An 18,061-nucleotide genomic window follows, 5' to 3' on the forward strand; every position below is an offset into this window, starting at 1 on the left:
CAGAAGGCTATGAATTTGTATTCTATCTCTGCCTGCACTCTGACCTGTCATCTCAATGACATACCTATTACCGATGAATTGTACTCCTAAATGGATTGAATAAATTATCATTTTCCGGAATAGAAATAGACAGGCAGAGGCTTCAAGAAGAATACTTGCTCCTGGTGGGGCTTGAACTCATAACCTTCGCATCGAATTAGTGTATACTGCTGTATAAGTACAACACGCTAACAGATTGCACCACAGGATCCATCAACAACACTCACTGATCACCATATTTTGCAGACTGGGATGTACGATATTCGAACCAAGTCAAACTCACTATTGAGGTACCTGGCTAGCTCAGTCGGTAGAGCATGAGACTCTTAATCTCAGGGTCGTGGGTTCGAGCCCCACGTTAGGTGATTATTTTCTCTGCCAAGCACCAACTCACTTCGCAAACAACCATCCTCTTGGAATTTCGAGCAGGCTTGCCACCCTGCATTGCTGGTGATACAGAAGGCTATGAATTTGTATTCTATCTCTGCCTGCACTCTGACCTGTCATCTCAATGACATCCCTATTACCGATGAATTGTACTCCTAAATGGATTGAATAAATTATCATTTTCCGGAATAGAAATAGACAGGCAGAGGCTTCAAGAAGAATACTTGCTCCTGGTGGGGCTTGAACTCATAACCTTCGCATCGAATTAGTGTATACTGCTGTATAAGTACAACACGCTAACAGATTGCACCACAGGATCCATCAACAACACTCACTGATCACCATATTTTGCAGAAACTGGGATGTACGATATTCGAACCAAGTCAAACTCACTATTGAGGTACCTGGCTAGCTCAGTCGGTAGAGCATGAGACTCTTAATCTCAGGGTCGTGGGTTCGAGCCCCACGTTAGGTGATTATTTTCTCTGCCGAAGCACCAACTCACTTCGCAAACAACCATCCTCTTGGAATTTCGAGCAGGCTTGCCACCCTGCTTTGCTGGTGATACAGAGGCTATGAATTTGTATTCTATCTCTGCCTGCACTCTGACCTGTCATCTCAATGACATACCTATTACCGATGAATTGTACTCCTAAATGGATTGAATAAATTATCATTTTCCGGAATAGAAATAGACAGGCAGAGGCTTCAAGAAGAATACTTGCTCCTGGTGGGGCTTGAACTCATAACCTTGTCCTCTAATTGCTGTATACTGCTGTATAAGTACAACACGCTAACAGATTGCACCACAGGATCCATCAACAACACTCACTGATCACCATATTTTGCAGAAACTGGGATGTACGATATTCGAACCAAGTCAAACTCACTATTGAGGTACCTGGCTAGCTCAGTCGGTAGAGCATGAGACTCTTAATCTCAGGGTCGTGGGTTCGAGCCCCACGTTGGGTGTTTATTTTCTCTGCCAAAACACCAACTCACTTCGCAAACAACCATCCTCTTGGAATTTCGAGCAGGCTTGCCACCCTGCATTGCTGGTGATACAGAAGGCTATGAATTTGTATTCTATCTCTGCCTGCACTCTGACCTGTCATCTCAATGACATACCTATTACCGATGAATTGTACTCCTAAATGGATTGAATAAATTATCATTTTCCGGAATAGAAATAGACAGGCAGAGGCTTCAAGAAGAATACTTGCTCCTGGTGGGGCTTGAACTCATAACCTTCGCATCGAATTAGTGTATACTGCTGTATAAGTACAACACGCTAACAGATTGCACCACAGGATCCATCAACAACACTCACTGATCACCATATTTTGCAGAAACTGGGATGTACGATATTCGAACCAAGTCAAAATCACTAATGGTTACCTGGCTAGCTCAGTCGGTAGAGCATGAGACTCTTAATCTCAGGGTCTTGGGTTCGAGCCCCACGTTGGTGTTTATTTTCTCTGCCAAAGCACCAACTCACTTCGCAAACAACCATCCTCTTGGAATTTCGAGCAGGCTTGCCACCCTGCATTGCTGGTGATACAGAAGGCTATGAATTTGTATTCTATCTCTGCCTGCACTCTGACCTGTCATCTCAATGACATCCCTATTACCGATGAATTGTACTCCTAAATGGATTGAATAAATTATCATTTTCCGGAATAGAAATAGACAGGCAGAGGCTTCAAGAAGAATACTTGCTCCTGGTGGGGCTTGAACTCATAACCTTCGCATCGAATTAGTGTATACTGCTGTATAAGTACAACACGCTAACAGATTGCACCACAGGATCCATCAACAACACTCACTGATCACCATATTTTGCAGAAACTGGGATGTACGATATTCGAACCAAGTCACAATCACTACTGGTTACCTGGCTAGCTCAGTCGGTAGAGCATGAGACTCTTAATCTCAGGGTCGTGGGTTCGAGCCCCACGTTAGGTGATTATTTTCTCTGCCAAAACACCAACTCACTTCGCAAACAACCATCCTCTTGGAATTTCGAGCAGGCTTGCCACCCTGCATTGCTGGTGATACAGAAGGCTATGAATTTGTATTCTATCTCTGCCTGCACTCTGACCTGTCATCTCAATGACATACCTATTACCGATGAATTGTACTCCTAAATGGATTGAATAAATTATCATTTTCCGGAATAGAAATAGACAGGCAGAGGCTTCAAGAAGAATACTTGCTCCTGGTGGGGCTTGAACTCATAACCTTCGCATCGAATTAGTGTATACTGCTGTATAAGTACAACACGCTAACAGATTGCACCACAGGATCCATCAACAACACTCACTGATCACCATATTTTGCAGAAACTGGGATGTACGATATTCGAACCAAGTCAAACTCACTATTGAGGTACCTGGCTAGCTCAGTCGGTAGAGCATGAGACTCTTAATCTCAGGGTCGTGGGTTCGAGCCCCACGTTAGGTGATTATTTTCTCTGCCGAAGCACCAACTCACTTCGCAAACAACCATCCTCTTGGAATTTCGAGCAGGCTTGACACCCTGCTTTGCTGGTGATACAGAAGGCTATGAATTTGTATTCTATCTCTGCCTGCACTCTGACCTGTCATCTCAATGACATACCTATTACCGATGAATTGTACTCCTAAATGGATTGAATAAATTATCATTTTCCGGAATAGAAATAGACAGGCAGAGGCTTCAAGAAGAATACTTGCTCCTGGTGGGGCTTGAACTCATAACCTTCGCATCGAATTAGTGTATACTGCTGTATAAGTACAACACGCTAACAGATTGCACCACAGGATCCATCAACAACACTCACTGATCACCATATTTTGCAGAAACTGATGTACGATATTCGAACCAAGTCAAAGTCACTAATGGTTACCTGGCTAGCTCAGTCGGTAGAGCATGAGACTCTTAATCTCAGGGTCGTGGGTTCGAGCCCCACGTTGGGTGTTTATTTTCTCTGCCAAAACACCAACTCACTTCGCAAACAACCATCCTCTTGGAATTTCGAGCAGGCTTGCCACCCTGCATTGCTGGTGATACAGAAGGCTATGAATTTGTATTCTATCTCTGCCTGCACTCTGACCTGTCATCTCAATGACATACCTATTACCGATGAATTGTACTCCTAAATGGATTGAATAAATTATCATTTTCCGGAATAGAAATAGACAGGCAGAGGCTTCAAGAAGAATACTTGCTCCTGGTGGGGCTTGAACTCATAACCTTCGCATCGAATTAGTGTATACTGCTGTATAAGTACAACACGCTAACAGATTGCACCACAGGATCCATCAACAACACTCACTGATCACCATATTTTGCAGAAACTGGGATGTACGATATTCGAACCAAGTCAAAATCACTAATGGTTACCTGGCTAGCTCAGTCGGTAGAGCATGAGACTCTTAATCTCAGGGTCTTGGGTTCGAGCCCCACGTTGGGTGTTTATTTTCTCTGCCAAAGCACCAACTCACTTCGCAAACAACCATCCTCTTGGAATTTCGAGCAGGCTTGCCACCCTGCATTGCTGGTGATACAGAAGGCTATGAATTTGTATTCTATCTCTGCCTGCACTCTGACCTGTCATCTCAATGACATCCCTATTACCGATGAATTGTACTCCTAAATGGATTGAATAAATTATCATTTTCCGGAATAGAAATAGACAGGCAGAGGCTTCAAGAAGAATACTTGCTCCTGGTGGGGCTTGAACTCATAACCTTCGCATCGAATTAGTGTATACTGCTGTATAAGTACAACACGCTAACAGATTGCACCACAGGATCCATCAACAACACTCACTGATCACCATATTTTGCAGAAACTGGGATGTACGATATTCGAACCAAGTCAAACTCACTATTGAGGTACCTGGCTAGCTCAGTCGGTAGAGCATGAGACTCTTAATCTCAGGGTCGTGGGTTCGAGCCCCACGTTGGTGATTATTTTCTCTGCCAAAACACCAACTCACTTCGCAAACAACCATCCTCTTGGAATTTCGAGCAGGCTTGCCACCCTGCATTGCTGGTGATACAGAAGGCTATGAATTTGTATTCTATCTCTGCCTGCACTCTGACCTGTCATCTCAATGACATACCTATTACCGATGAATTGTACTCCTAAATGGATTGAATAAATTATCATTTTCCGGAATAGAAATAGACAGGCAGAGGCTTCAAGAAGAATACTTGCTCCTGGTGGGGCTTGAACTCATAACCTTCGCATCGAATTAGTGTATACTGCTGTATAAGTACAACACGCTAACAGATTGCACCACAGGATCCATCAACAACACTCACTGATCACCATATTTTGCAGAAACTGGGATGTACGATATTCGAACCAAGTCAAATCACTATTGAGTTACCTGGCTAGCTCAGTCGGTAGAGCATGAGACTCTTAATCTCAGGGTCGTGGGTTCGAGCCCCACGTTAGGTGATTATTTTCTCTGCCAAAGCACCAACTCACTTCGCAAACAACCATCCTCTTGGAATTTCGAGCAGGCTTGCCACCCTGCATTGCTGGTGATACAGAAGGCTATGAATTTGTATTCTATCTCTGCCTGCACTCTGACCTGTCATCTCAATGACATCCCTATTACCGATGAATTGTACTCCTAAATGGATTGAATAAATTATCATTTTCCGGAATAGAAATAGACAGGCAGAGGCTTCAAGAAGAATACTTGCTCCTGGTGGGGCTTGAACTCATAACCTTCGCATCGAATTAGTGTATACTGCTGTATAAGTACAACACGCTAACAGATTGCACCACAGGATCCATCAACAACACTCACTGATCACCATATTTTGCAGAAACTGGGATGTACGATATTCGAACCAAGTCAAAATCACTATTGGTTACCTGGCTAGCTCAGTCGGTAGAGCATGAGACTCTTAATCTCAGGGTCGTGGGTTCGAGCCCCACGTTGGGTGTTTATTTTCTCTGCCAAAGCACCAACTCACTTCGCAAACAACCATCCTCTTGGAATTTCGAGCAGGCTTGCCACCCTGCATTGCTGGTGATACAGAAGGCTATGAATTTGTATTCTATCTCTGCCTGCACTCTGACCTGTCATCTCAATGACATCCCTATTACCGATGAATTGTACTCCTAAATGGATTGAATAAATTATCATTTTCCGGAATAGAAATAGACAGGCAGAGGCTTCAAGAAGAATACTTGCTCCTGGTGGGGCTTGAACTCATAACCTTCGCATCGAATTAGTGTATACTGCTGTATAAGTACAACACGCTAACAGATTGCACCACAGGATCCATCAACAACACTCACTGATCACCATATTTTGCAGAAACTGGGATGTACGATATTCGAACCAAGTCAAACTCACTATTGAGGTACCTGGCTAGCTCAGTCGGTAGAGCATGAGACTCTTAATCTCAGGGTCGTGGGTTCGAGCCCCACGTTGGTGATTATTTTCTCTGCCAAAACACCAACTCACTTCGCAAACAACCATCCTCTTGGAATTTCGAGCAGGCTTGCCACCCTGCATTGCTGGTGATACAGAAGGCTATGAATTTGTATTCTATCTCTGCCTGCACTCTGACCTGTCATCTCAATGACATACCTATTACCGATGAATTGTACTCCTAAATGGATTGAATAAATTATCATTTTCCGGAATAGAAATAGACAGGCAGAGGCTTCAAGAAGAATACTTGCTCCTGGTGGGGCTTGAACTCATAACCTTCGCATCGAATTAGTGTATACTGCTGTATAAGTACAACACGCTAACAGATTGCACCACAGGATCCATCAACAACACTCACTGATCACCATATTTTGCAGAAACTGGGATGTACGATATTCGAAACCAAGTCAAATCACTAATGGTTACCTGGCTAGCTCAGTCGGTAGAGCATGAGACTCTTAATCTCAGGGTCTTGGGTTCGAGCCCCACGTTGGGTGATTATTTTCTCTGCCAAAGCACCAACTCACTTCGCAAACAACCATCCTCTTGGAATTTCGAGCAGGCTTGCCACCCTGCATTGCTGGTGATACAGAAGGCTATGAATTTGTATTCTATCTCTGCCTGCACTCTGACCTGTCATCTCAATGACATACCTATTACCGATGAATTGTACTCCTAAATGGATTGAATAAATTATCATTTTCCGGAATAGAAATAGACAGGCAGAGGCTTCAAGAAGAATACTTGCTCCTGGTGGGGCTTGAACTCATAACCTTCGCATCGAATTAGTGTATACTGCTGTATAAGTACAACACGCTAACAGATTGCACCACAGGATCCATCAACAACACTCACTGATCACCATATTTTGCAGAAACTGGGATGTACGATATTCGAACCAAGTCAAAATCACTATGGTTACCTGGCTAGCTCAGTCGGTAGAGCATGAGACTCTTAATCTCAGGGTCGTGGGTTCGAGCCCCACGTTGGGTGTTTATTTTCTCTGCCAAAACACCAACTCACTTCGCAAACAACCATCCTCTTGGAATTTCGAGCAGGCTTGCCACCCTGCATTGCTGGTGATACAGAAGGCTATGAATTTGTATTCTATCTCTGCCTGCACTCTGACCTGTCATCTCAATGACATCCCTATTACCGATGAATTGTACTCCTAAATGGATTGAATAAATTATCATTTTCCGGAATAGAAATAGACAGGCAGAGGCTTCAAGAAGAATACTTGCTCCTGGTGGGGCTTGAACTCATAACCTTCGCATCGAATTAGTGTATACTGCTGTATAAGTACAACACGCTAACAGATTGCACCACAGGATCCATCAACAACACTCACTGATCACCATATTTTGCAGAAACTGGGATGTACGATATTCGAACCAAGTCAAACTCACTATTGAGGTACCTGGCTAGCTCAGTCGGTAGAGCATGAGACTCTTAATCTCAGGGTCGTGGGTTCGAGCCCCACGTTAGGTGATTATTTTCTCTGCCAAAACACCAACTCACTTCGCAAACAACCATCCTCTTGGAATTTCGAGCAGGCTTGCCACCCTGCATTGCTGGTGATACAGAAGGCTATGAATTTGTATTCTATCTCTGCCTGCACTCTGACCTGTCATCTCAATGACATACCTATTACCGATGAATTGTACTCCTAAATGGATTGAATAAATTATCATTTTCCGGAATAGAAATAGACAGGCAGAGGCTTCAAGAAGAATACTTGCTCCTGGTGGGGCTTGAACTCATAACCTTCGCATCGAATTAGTGTATACTGCTGTATAAGTACAACACGCTAACAGATTGCACCACAGGATCCATCAACAACACTCACTGATCACCATATTTTGCAGAAACTGGGATGTACGATATTCGAACCAAGTCAAAATCACTAATGGTTACCTGGCTAGCTCAGTCGGTAGAGCATGAGACTCTTAATCTCAGGGTCGTGGGTTCGAGCCCCACGTTGGGTGTTTATTTTCTCTGCCAAAGCACCAACTCACTTCGCAAACAACCATCCTCTTGGAATTTCGAGCAGGCTTGCCACCCTGCATTGCTGGTGATACAGAAGGCTATGAATTTGTATTCTATCTCTGCCTGCACTCTGACCTGTCATCTCAATGACATACCTATTACCGATGAATTGTACTCCTAAATGGATTGAATAAATTATCATTTTCCGGAATAGAAATAGACAGGCAGAGGCTTCAAGAAGAATACTTGCTCCTGGTGGGGCTTGAACTCATAACCTTCGCATCGAATTAGTGTATACTGCTGTATAAGTACAACACGCTAACAGATTGCACCACAGGATCCATCAACAACACTCACTGATCACCATATTTTGCAGAAACTGGGATGTACGATATTCGAACCAAGTCAAAATCACTAATGGTTACCTGGCTAGCTCAGTCGGTAGAGCATGAGACTCTTAATCTCAGGGTCTTGGGTTCGAGCCCCACGTTGGGTGTTTATTTTCTCTGCCAAAGCACCAACTCACTTCGCAAACAACCATCCTCTTGGAATTTCGAGCAGGCTTGCCACCCTGCATTGCTGGTGATACAGAAGGCTATGAATTTGTATTCTATCTCTGCCTGCACTCTGACCTGTCATCTCAATGACATCCCTATTACCGATGAATTGTACTCCTAAATGGATTGAATAAATTATCATTTTCCGGAATAGAAATAGACAGGCAGAGGCTTCAAGAAGAATACTTGCTCCTGGTGGGGCTTGAACTCATAACCTTCGCATCGAATTAGTGTATACTGCTGTATAAGTACAACACGCTAACAGATTGCACCACAGGATCCATCAACAACACTCACTGATCACCATATTTTGCAGAAACTGGGATGTACGATATTCGAACCAAGTCACAATCACTACTGGTTACCTGGCTAGCTCAGTCGGTAGAGCATGAGACTCTTAATCTCAGGGTCGTGGGTTCGAGCCCCACGTTGGGTGTTTATTTTCTCTGCCAAAACACCAACTCACTTCGCAAACAACCATCCTCTTGGAATTTCGAGCAGGCTTGCCACCCTGCATTGCTGGTGATACAGAAGGCTATGAATTTTGTATTCTATCTCTGCCTGCACTCTGACCTGTCATCTCAATGACATACCTATTACCGATGAATTGTACTCCTAAATGGATTGAATAAATTATCATTTTCCGGAATAGAAATAGACAGGCAGAGGCTTCAAGAAGAATACTTGCTCCTGGTGGGGCTTGAACTCATAACCTTCGCATCGAATTAGTGTATACTGCTGTATAAGTACAACACGCTAACAGATTGCACCACAGGATCCATCAACAACACTCACTGATCACCATATTTTGCAGAAACTGGGATGTACGATATTCGAACCAAGTCAAACTCACTATTGAGGTACCTGGCTAGCTCAGTCGGTAGAGCATGAGACTCTTAATCTCAGGGTCGTGGGTTCGAGCCCCACGTTAGGTGATTATTTTCTCTGCCAAGCACCAACTCACTTCGCAAACAACCATCCTCTTGGAATTTCGAGCAGGCTTGCCACCCTGCATTGCTGGTGATACAGAAGGCTATGAATTTGTATTCTATCTCTGCCTGCACTCTGACCTGTCATCTCAATGACATCCCTATTACCGATGAATTGTACTCCTAAATGGATTGAATAAATTATCATTTTCCGGAATAGAAATAGACAGGCAGAGGCTTCAAGAAGAATACTTGCTCCTGGTGGGGCTTGAACTCATAACCTTCGCATCGAATTAGTGTATACTGCTGTATAAGTACAACACGCTAACAGATTGCACCACAGGATCCATCAACAACACTCACTGATCACCATATTTTGCAGAAACTGGGATGTACGATATTCGAACCAAGTCAAAATCACTAATGGTTACCTGGCTAGCTCAGTCGGTAGAGCATGAGACTCTTAATCTCAGGGTCGTGGGTTCGAGCCCCACGTTGGGTGTTTATTTTCTCTGCCAAAGCACCAACTCACTTCGCAAACAACCATCCTCTTGGAATTTCGAGCAGGCTTGCCACCCTGCATTGCTGGTGATACAGAAGGCTATGAATTTGTATTCTATCTCTGCCTGCACTCTGACCTGTCATCTCAATGACATACCTATTACCGATGAATTGTACTCCTAAATGGATTGAATAAATTATCATTTTCCGGAATAGAAATAGACAGGCAGAGGCTTCAAGAAGAATACTTGCTCCTGGTGGGGCTTGAACTCATAACCTTCGCATCGAATTAGTGTATACTGCTGTATAAGTACAACACGCTAACAGATTGCACCACAGGATCCATCAACAACACTCACTGATCACCATATTTTGCAGAAACTGGGATGTACGATATTCGAACCAAGTCAAAATCACTATGGTTACCTGGCTAGCTCAGTCGGTAGAGCATGAGACTCTTAATCTCAGGGTCGTGGGTTCGAGCCCCACGTTGGGTGATTATTTTCTCTGCCAAAGCACCAACTCACTTCGCAAACAACCATCCTCTTGGAATTTCGAGCAGGCTTGCCACCCTGCATTGCTGGTGATACAGAAGGCTATGAATTTGTATTCTATCTCTGCCTGCACTCTGACCTGTCATCTCAATGACATACCTATTACCGATGAATTGTACTCCTAAATGGATTGAATAAATTATCATTTTCCGGAATAGAAATAGACAGGCAGAGGCTTCAAGAAGAATACTTGCTCCTGGTGGGGCTTGAACTCATAACCTTCGCATCGAATTAGTGTATACTGCTGTATAAGTACAACACGCTAACAGATTGCACCACAGGATCCATCAACAACACTCACTGATCACCATATTTTGCAGAAACTGGGATGTACGATATTCGAACCAAGTCAAAATCACTATTGAGTTACCTGGCTAGCTCAGTCGGTAGAGCATGAGACTCTTAATCTCAGGGTCGTGGGTTCGAGCCCCACGTTGGGTGTTTATTTTCTCTGCCAAAGCACCAACTCACTTCGCAAACAACCATCCTCTTGGAATTTCGAGCAGGCTTGCCACCCTGCATTGCTGGTGATACAGAAGGCTATGAATTTGTATTCTATCTCTGCCTGCACTCTGACCTGTCATCTCAATGACATACCTATTACCGATGAATTGTACTCCTAAATGGATTGAATAAATTATCATTTTCCGGAATAGAAATAGACAGGCAGAGGCTTCAAGAAGAATACTTGCTCCTGGTGGGGCTTGAACTCATAACCTTCGCATCGAATTAGTGTATACTGCTGTATAAGTACAACACGCTAACAGATTGCACCACAGGATCCATCAACAACACTCACTGATCACCATATTTTGCAGAAACTGGGATGTACGATATTCGAACCAAGTCAAATCACTACTGGACCTGGCTAGCTCAGTCGGTAGAGCATGAGACTCTTAATCTCAGGGTCGTGGGTTCGAGCCCCACGTTAGGTGATTATTTTCTCTGCCAAAACACCAACTCACTTCGCAAACAACCATCCTCTTGGAATTTCGAGCAGGCTTGCCACCCTGCATTGCTGGTGATACAGAAGGCTATGAATTTGTATTCTATCTCTGCCTGCACTCTGACCTGTCATCTCAATGACATACCTATTACCGATGAATTGTACTCCTAAATGGATTGAATAAATTATCATTTTCCGGAATAGAAATAGACAGGCAGAGGCTTCAAGAAGAATACTTGCTCCTGGTGGGGCTTGAACTCATAACCTTCGCATCGAATTAGTGTATACTGCTGTATAAGTACAACACGCTAACAGATTGCACCACAGGATCCATCAACAACACTCACTGATCACCATATTTTGCAGAAACTGGGATGTACGATATTCGAACCAAGTCAAACTCACTATTGAGTTACCTGGCTAGCTCAGTCGGTAGAGCATGAGACTCTTAATCTCAGGGTCGTGGGTTCGAGCCCCACGTTAGGTGATTATTTTCTCTGCCGAAGCACCAACTCACTTCGCAAACAACCATCCTCTTGGAATTTCGAGCAGGCTTGCCACCCTGCATTGCTGGTGATACAGAAGGCTATGAATTTGTATTCTATCTCTGCCTGCACTCTGACCTGTCATCTCAATGACATACCTATTACCGATGAATTGTACTCCTAAATGGATTGAATAAATTATCATTTTCCGGAATAGAAATAGACAGGCAGAGGCTTCAAGAAGAATACTTGCTCCTGGTGGGGCTTGAACTCATAACCTTCGCATCGAATTAGTGTATACTGCTGTATAAGTACAACACGCTAACAGATTGCACCACAGGATCCATCAACAACACTCACTGATCACCATATTTTGCAGAAACTGGGATGTACGATATTCGAACCAAGTCAAAATCACTAATGGTTACCTGGCTAGCTCAGTCGGTAGAGCATGAGACTCTTAATCTCAGGGTCTTGGGTTCGAGCCCCACGTTGGGTGTTTATTTTCTCTGCCAAAGCACCAACTCACTTCGCAAACAACCATCCTCTTGGAATTTCGAGCAGGCTTGCCACCCTGCATTGCTGGTGATACAGAAGGCTATGAATTTGTATTCTATCTCTGCCTGCACTCTGACCTGTCATCTCAATGACATCCCTATTACCGATGAATTGTACTCCTAAATGGATTGAATAAATTATCATTTTCCGGAATAGAAATAGACAGGCAGAGGCTTCAAGAAGAATACTTGCTCCTGGTGGGGCTTGAACTCATAACCTTCGCATCGAATTAGTGTATACTGCTGTATAAGTACAACACGCTAACAGATTGCACCACAGGATCCATCAACAACACTCACTGATCACCATATTTTGCAGAAACTGGGATGTACGATATTCGAACCAAGTCAAACTCACTATTGAGGTACCTGGCTAGCTCAGTCGGTAGAGCATGAGACTCTTAATCTCAGGGTCGTGGGTTCGAGCCCCACGTTGGGTGTTTATTTTCTCTGCCAAAACACCAACTCACTTCGCAAACAACCATCCTCTTGGAATTTCGAGCAGGCTTGCCACCCTGCATTGCTGGTGATACAGAAGGCTATGAATTTGTATTCTATCTCTGCCTGCACTCTGACCTGTCATCTCAATGACATACCTATTACCGATGAATTGTACTCCTAAATGGATTGAATAAATTATCATTTTCCGGAATAGAAATAGACAGGCAGAGGCTTCAAGAAGAATACTTGCTCCTGGTGGGGCTTGAACTCATAACCTTCGCATCGAATTAGTGTATACTGCTGTATAAGTACAACACGCTAACAGATTGCACCACAGGATCCATCAACAACACTCACTGATCACCATATTTTGCAGAAACTGGGATGTACGATATTCGAACCAAGTCAAAATCACTAATGGTTACCTGGCTAGCTCAGTCGGTAGAGCATGAGACTCTTAATCTCAGGGTCTTGGGTTCGAGCCCCACGTTGGGTGTTTTTTTCTCTGCCAAAGCACCAACTCACTTCGCAAACAACCATCCTCTTGGAATTTCGAGCAGGCTTGCCACCCTGCATTGCTGGTGATACAGAAGGCTATGAATTTGTATTCTATCTCTGCCTGCACTCTGACCTGTCATCTCAATGACATCCCTATTACCGATGAATTGTACTCCTAAATGGATTGAATAAATTATCATTTTCCGGAATAGAAATAGACAGGCAGAGGCTTCAAGAAGAATACTTGCTCCTGGTGGGGCTTGAACTCATAACCTTCGCATCGAATTAGTGTATACTGCTGTATAAGTACAACACGCTAACAGATTGCACCACAGGATCCATCAACAACACTCACTGATCACCATATTTTGCAGAAACTGGGATGTACGATATTCGAACCAAGTCAAAATCACTAATGGTTACCTGGCTAGCTCAGTCGGTAGAGCATGAGACTCTTAATCTCAGGGTCGTGGGTTCGAGCCCCACGTTAGGTGATTATTTTCTCTGCCAAAGCACCAACTCACTTCGCAAACAACCATCCTCTTGGAATTTCGAGCAGGCTTGCCACCCTGCATTGCTGGTGATACAGAAGGCTATGAATTTGTATTCTATCTCTGCCTGCACTCTGACCTGTCATCTCAATGACATACCTATTACCGATGAATTGTACTCCTAAATGGATTGAATAAATTATCATTTTCCGGAATAGAAATAGACAGGCAGAGGCTTCAAGAAGAATACTTGCTCCTGGTGGGGCTTGAACTCATAACCTTCGCATCGAATTAGTGTATACTGCTGTATAAGTACAACACGCTAACAGATTGCACCACAGGATCCATCAACAACACTCACTGATCACCATATTTTGCAGAAACTGGGATGTACGATATTCGAACCAAGTCAAAATCACTATGGTTACCTGGCTAGCTCAGTCGGTAGAGCATGAGACTCTTAATCTCAGGGTCGTGGGTTCGAGCCCCACGTTGGGTGTTTATTTTCTCTGCCAAAGCACCAACTCACTTCGCAAACAACCATCCTCTTGGAATTTCGAGCAGGCTTGCCACCCTGCATTGCTGGTGATACAGAAGGCTATGAATTTGTATTCTATCTCTGCCTGCACTCTGACCTGTCATCTCAATGACATCCTATTACCGATGAATTGTACTCCTAAATGGATTGAATAAATTATCATTTTCCGGAATAGAAATAGACAGGCAGAGGCTTCAAGAAGAATACTTGCTCCTGGTGGGGCTTGAACTCATAACCTTCGCATCGAATTAGTGTATACTGCTGTATAAGTACAACACGCTAACAGATTGCACCACAGGATCCATCAACAACACTCACTGATCACCATATTTTGCAGAAACTGGGATGTACGATATTCGAACCAAGTCAAATCACTATTGAGTTACCTGGCTAGCTCAGTCGGTAGAGCATGAGACTCTTAATCTCAGGGTCGTGGGTTCGAGCCCCACGTTAGGTGATTATTTTCTCTGCCAAGCACCAACTCACTTCGCAAACAACCATCCTCTTGGAATTTCGAGCAGGCTTGCCACCCTGCATTGCTGGTGATACAGAAGGCTATGAATTTGTATTCTATCTCTGCCTGCACTCTGACCTGTCATCTCAATGACATCCCTATTACCGATGAATTGTACTCCTAAATGGATTGAATAAATTATCATTTTCCGGAATAGAAATAGACAGGCAGAGGCTTCAAGAAGAATACTTGCTCCTGGTGGGGCTTGAACTCATAACCTTCGCATCGAATTAGTGTATACTGCTGTATAAGTACAACACGCTAACAGATTGCACCACAGGATCCATCAACAACACTCACTGATCACCATATTTTGCAGAAACTGGGATGTACGATATTCGAACCAAGTCAAAATCACTAATGGTTACCTGGCTAGCTCAGTCGGTAGAGCATGAGACTCTTAATCTCAGGGTCTTGGGTTCGAGCCCCACGTTGGGTGATTATTTTCTCTGCCAAAGCACCAACTCACTTCGCAAACAACCATCCTCTTGGAATTTCGAGCAGGCTTGCCACCCTGCATTGCTGGTGATACAGAAGGCTATGAATTTGTATTCTATCTCTGCCTGCACTCTGACCTGTCATCTCAATGACATCCCTATTACCGATGAATTGTACTCCTAAATGGATTGAATAAATTATCATTTTCCGGAATAGAAATAGACAGGCAGAGGCTTCAAGAAGAATACTTGCTCCTGGTGGGGCTTGAACTCATAACCTTCGCATCGAATTAGTGTATACTGCTGTATAAGTACAACACGCTAACAGATTGCACCACAGGATCCATCAACAACACTCACTGATCACCATATTTTGCAGAAACTGGGATGTACGATATTCGAACCAAGTCAAACTCACTATTGAGGTACCTGGCTAGCTCAGTCGGTAGAGCATGAGACTCTTAATCTCAGGGTCGTGGGTTCGAGCCCCACGTTAGGTGATTATTTTCTCTGCCGAAGCACCAACTCAATTCGCAAACAACCATCCTCTTGGAATTTCGAGCAGGCTTGACACCCTGCTTTGCTGGTGATACAGCAGGCTATGAATTTGTATTCTATCTCTGCCTGCACTCTGACCTGTCATCTCAATGACATACCTATTACCGATGAATTGTACTCCTAAATGGATTGAATAAATTATCATTTTCCAGAATAGAAATAGACAGGCAGAGGCTTCAAGAAGAATACTTGCTCCTGGTGGGGCTTGAACTCATAACCTTGTCCTCTAATTGCTGTATACTGCTGTATAAGTACAACACGCGAACAGATTGCACCACAGGATCCATCAACAACACTCACTGATCACCATATTTTGCAGAAACTGGGATGTACGATATTCGAACCAAGTCAAACTCACTATTGAGGTACCTGGCTAGCTCAGTCGGTAGAGCATGAGACTCTTAATCTCAGGGTCGTGGGTTCGAGCCCCACGTTGGGTGTTTATTTTCTCTGCCAAAACACCAACTCACTTCGCAAACAACCATCCTCTTGGAATTTCGAGCAGGCTTGCCACCCTGCATTGCTGGTGATACAGAAGGCTATGAATTTGTATTCTATCTCTGCCTGCACTCTGACCTGTCATCTCAATGACATACCTATTACCGATGAATTGTACTCCTAAATGGATTGAATAAATTATCATTTTCCGGAATAGAAATAGACAGGCAGAGGCTTCAAGAAGAATACTTGCTCCTGGTGGGGCTTGAACTCATAACCTTCGCATCGAATTAGTGTATACTGCTGTATAAGTACAACACGCTAACAGATTGCACCACAGGATCCATCAACAAGCATGAGACTCTTAATCTCAGGGTCTTGGGTTCGAGCCCCACGTTGGGTGTTTATTTTCTCTGCCAAAGCACCAACTCACTTCGCAAACAACCATCCTCTTGGAATTTCGAGCAGGCTTGCCACCCTGCATTGCTGGTGATACAGAAGGCTATGAATTTGTATTCTATCTCTGCCTGCACTCTGACCTGTCATCTCAATGACATCCCTATTACCGATGAATTGTACTCCTAAATGGATTGAATAAATTATCATTTTCCGGAATAGAAATAGACAGGCAGAGGCTTCAAGAAGAATACTTGCTCTTGGTGGGGCTTGAACTCATAACCTTCGCATCGAATTAGTGTATACTGCTGTATAAGTACAACACGCTAACAGATTGCACCACAGGATCCATCAACAACACTCACTGATCACCATATTTTGCAGAAACTGGGATGTGAGCATGAGACTCTTAATCTCAGGGTCGTGGGTTTGAGCCCCACGTTGGGTGTTTATTTTCTCTGCCAAAACACCAACTCACTTCGCAAACAACCATCCTCTTGGAATTTCGAGCAGGCTTGCACCCTGCATTGCTGGTGATACAGAAGGCTATGAATTTGTATTCTATCTCTGCCTGCACTCTGACCTGTCATCTCAATGACATCCCTATTACCGATGAATTGTACTTAAATGGATTGAATAAATTATCATTTTCCGGAATAGAAATAGACAGGCAGAGGCTTCAAGAAGAATACTTGCTGCCCAGGGGCTTGAACTCATAACCTTCGTGATCAATTAGTGTATACTGCTGTATAAGTACAACACGCTAACAGATTGCACCACATGGATCCATCAACCACTGATCACCATATTTGCAGAAACTGGGATGTACGATATTCGAACCAAGTCAAAATCACTAATGGTTACCTGGCTAGCTCAGTCGGTAGAGCATGAGACTTTAATCTCAGGGTCTTGGGTTCGAGCCCCACGTTGGGTGTTTATTTTCTGCCAAAACACCAACTCACTTCGCAAACAACCATCCTCTTCTTGGGAATTTCGAGCAGGCTTGCCACCCTGCATTGCTGGTGATACAGAAGGCTATGAATTTGTATTCTATCTCTGCCTGCACTCTGACCTGTCATCTCAATGACATCCCTATTACCGATGAATTGTAATCCTAAATGGATTGAATAAATTATAATTTTCCGGAATAGAAATAGACAGGCAGAGGCTTCAAGAAGAACACTTTGCTCCTGGTGGGGCTTGAAACTCATAACCTTCGCATCGAATTGTTAGTGTATACTGCTGTATAAGTACAACACGCGAACAGATTGCACCACAGGATCCATCAACACTCACTGATCACCATATTTTGCAGAAACTGGGATGTACGATAATTCGAACCAAGTCAAAATCACTAATGGTT

At 43.6% G+C, this 18,061-nt stretch overlaps 24 non-coding genes across 24 annotated transcripts; all 24 read left to right on the forward strand.

The window, feature by feature from the left end:
- The first annotated feature begins 331 nt into the window (after positions 1–331).
- On the forward strand, positions 332–404 carry trnak-cuu. Its single transcript has one exon. It is a non-coding gene; the product is annotated as a tRNA-Lys (tRNA).
- Positions 405–828: 424 nt separating this feature from the next.
- On the forward strand, positions 829–901 carry trnak-cuu. The gene has a single exon. It is a non-coding gene; the product is annotated as a tRNA-Lys (tRNA).
- A 424-nt stretch (positions 902–1,325) lies between these two features.
- Positions 1,326–1,398, forward strand: trnak-cuu. Its single transcript has one exon. It is a non-coding gene; the product is annotated as a tRNA-Lys (tRNA).
- Positions 1,399–2,318: 920 nt separating this feature from the next.
- trnak-cuu lies at positions 2,319–2,391 on the forward strand. Its single transcript has one exon. It is a non-coding gene; the product is annotated as a tRNA-Lys (tRNA).
- Positions 2,392–2,816: 425 nt separating this feature from the next.
- Positions 2,817–2,889, forward strand: trnak-cuu. The gene has a single exon. It is a non-coding gene; the product is annotated as a tRNA-Lys (tRNA).
- Positions 2,890–3,311: 422 nt separating this feature from the next.
- On the forward strand, positions 3,312–3,384 carry trnak-cuu. Its single transcript has one exon. It is a non-coding gene; the product is annotated as a tRNA-Lys (tRNA).
- Positions 3,385–4,802: 1,418 nt separating this feature from the next.
- Positions 4,803–4,875, forward strand: trnak-cuu. The gene has a single exon. It is a non-coding gene; the product is annotated as a tRNA-Lys (tRNA).
- A 424-nt stretch (positions 4,876–5,299) lies between these two features.
- On the forward strand, positions 5,300–5,372 carry trnak-cuu. The gene has a single exon. It is a non-coding gene; the product is annotated as a tRNA-Lys (tRNA).
- A 1,417-nt stretch (positions 5,373–6,789) lies between these two features.
- trnak-cuu lies at positions 6,790–6,862 on the forward strand. The gene has a single exon. It is a non-coding gene; the product is annotated as a tRNA-Lys (tRNA).
- Positions 6,863–7,287: 425 nt separating this feature from the next.
- On the forward strand, positions 7,288–7,360 carry trnak-cuu. Its single transcript has one exon. It is a non-coding gene; the product is annotated as a tRNA-Lys (tRNA).
- A 424-nt stretch (positions 7,361–7,784) lies between these two features.
- On the forward strand, positions 7,785–7,857 carry trnak-cuu. Its single transcript has one exon. It is a non-coding gene; the product is annotated as a tRNA-Lys (tRNA).
- Positions 7,858–8,778: 921 nt separating this feature from the next.
- trnak-cuu lies at positions 8,779–8,851 on the forward strand. Its single transcript has one exon. It is a non-coding gene; the product is annotated as a tRNA-Lys (tRNA).
- Positions 8,852–9,277: 426 nt separating this feature from the next.
- On the forward strand, positions 9,278–9,350 carry trnak-cuu. The gene has a single exon. It is a non-coding gene; the product is annotated as a tRNA-Lys (tRNA).
- A 423-nt stretch (positions 9,351–9,773) lies between these two features.
- Positions 9,774–9,846, forward strand: trnak-cuu. Its single transcript has one exon. It is a non-coding gene; the product is annotated as a tRNA-Lys (tRNA).
- A 423-nt stretch (positions 9,847–10,269) lies between these two features.
- trnak-cuu lies at positions 10,270–10,342 on the forward strand. The gene has a single exon. It is a non-coding gene; the product is annotated as a tRNA-Lys (tRNA).
- Positions 10,343–10,767: 425 nt separating this feature from the next.
- Positions 10,768–10,840, forward strand: trnak-cuu. The gene has a single exon. It is a non-coding gene; the product is annotated as a tRNA-Lys (tRNA).
- Positions 10,841–11,261: 421 nt separating this feature from the next.
- trnak-cuu lies at positions 11,262–11,334 on the forward strand. Its single transcript has one exon. It is a non-coding gene; the product is annotated as a tRNA-Lys (tRNA).
- Positions 11,335–11,759: 425 nt separating this feature from the next.
- Positions 11,760–11,832, forward strand: trnak-cuu. The gene has a single exon. It is a non-coding gene; the product is annotated as a tRNA-Lys (tRNA).
- Positions 11,833–12,754: 922 nt separating this feature from the next.
- trnak-cuu lies at positions 12,755–12,827 on the forward strand. Its single transcript has one exon. It is a non-coding gene; the product is annotated as a tRNA-Lys (tRNA).
- A 920-nt stretch (positions 12,828–13,747) lies between these two features.
- Positions 13,748–13,820, forward strand: trnak-cuu. Its single transcript has one exon. It is a non-coding gene; the product is annotated as a tRNA-Lys (tRNA).
- A 423-nt stretch (positions 13,821–14,243) lies between these two features.
- trnak-cuu lies at positions 14,244–14,316 on the forward strand. The gene has a single exon. It is a non-coding gene; the product is annotated as a tRNA-Lys (tRNA).
- A 423-nt stretch (positions 14,317–14,739) lies between these two features.
- On the forward strand, positions 14,740–14,812 carry trnak-cuu. Its single transcript has one exon. It is a non-coding gene; the product is annotated as a tRNA-Lys (tRNA).
- Positions 14,813–15,733: 921 nt separating this feature from the next.
- Positions 15,734–15,806, forward strand: trnak-cuu. Its single transcript has one exon. It is a non-coding gene; the product is annotated as a tRNA-Lys (tRNA).
- A 425-nt stretch (positions 15,807–16,231) lies between these two features.
- Positions 16,232–16,304, forward strand: trnak-cuu. The gene has a single exon. It is a non-coding gene; the product is annotated as a tRNA-Lys (tRNA).
- Positions 16,305–18,061: the final 1,757 nt, after the last annotated feature.

The sequence above is a fragment of the Oncorhynchus gorbuscha genome, unplaced genomic scaffold, assembly GCF_021184085.1.
Source record: "Oncorhynchus gorbuscha isolate QuinsamMale2020 ecotype Even-year unplaced genomic scaffold, OgorEven_v1.0 Un_scaffold_1482, whole genome shotgun sequence".
Lineage (NCBI taxonomy): Eukaryota > Metazoa > Chordata > Actinopteri > Salmoniformes > Salmonidae > Oncorhynchus > Oncorhynchus gorbuscha.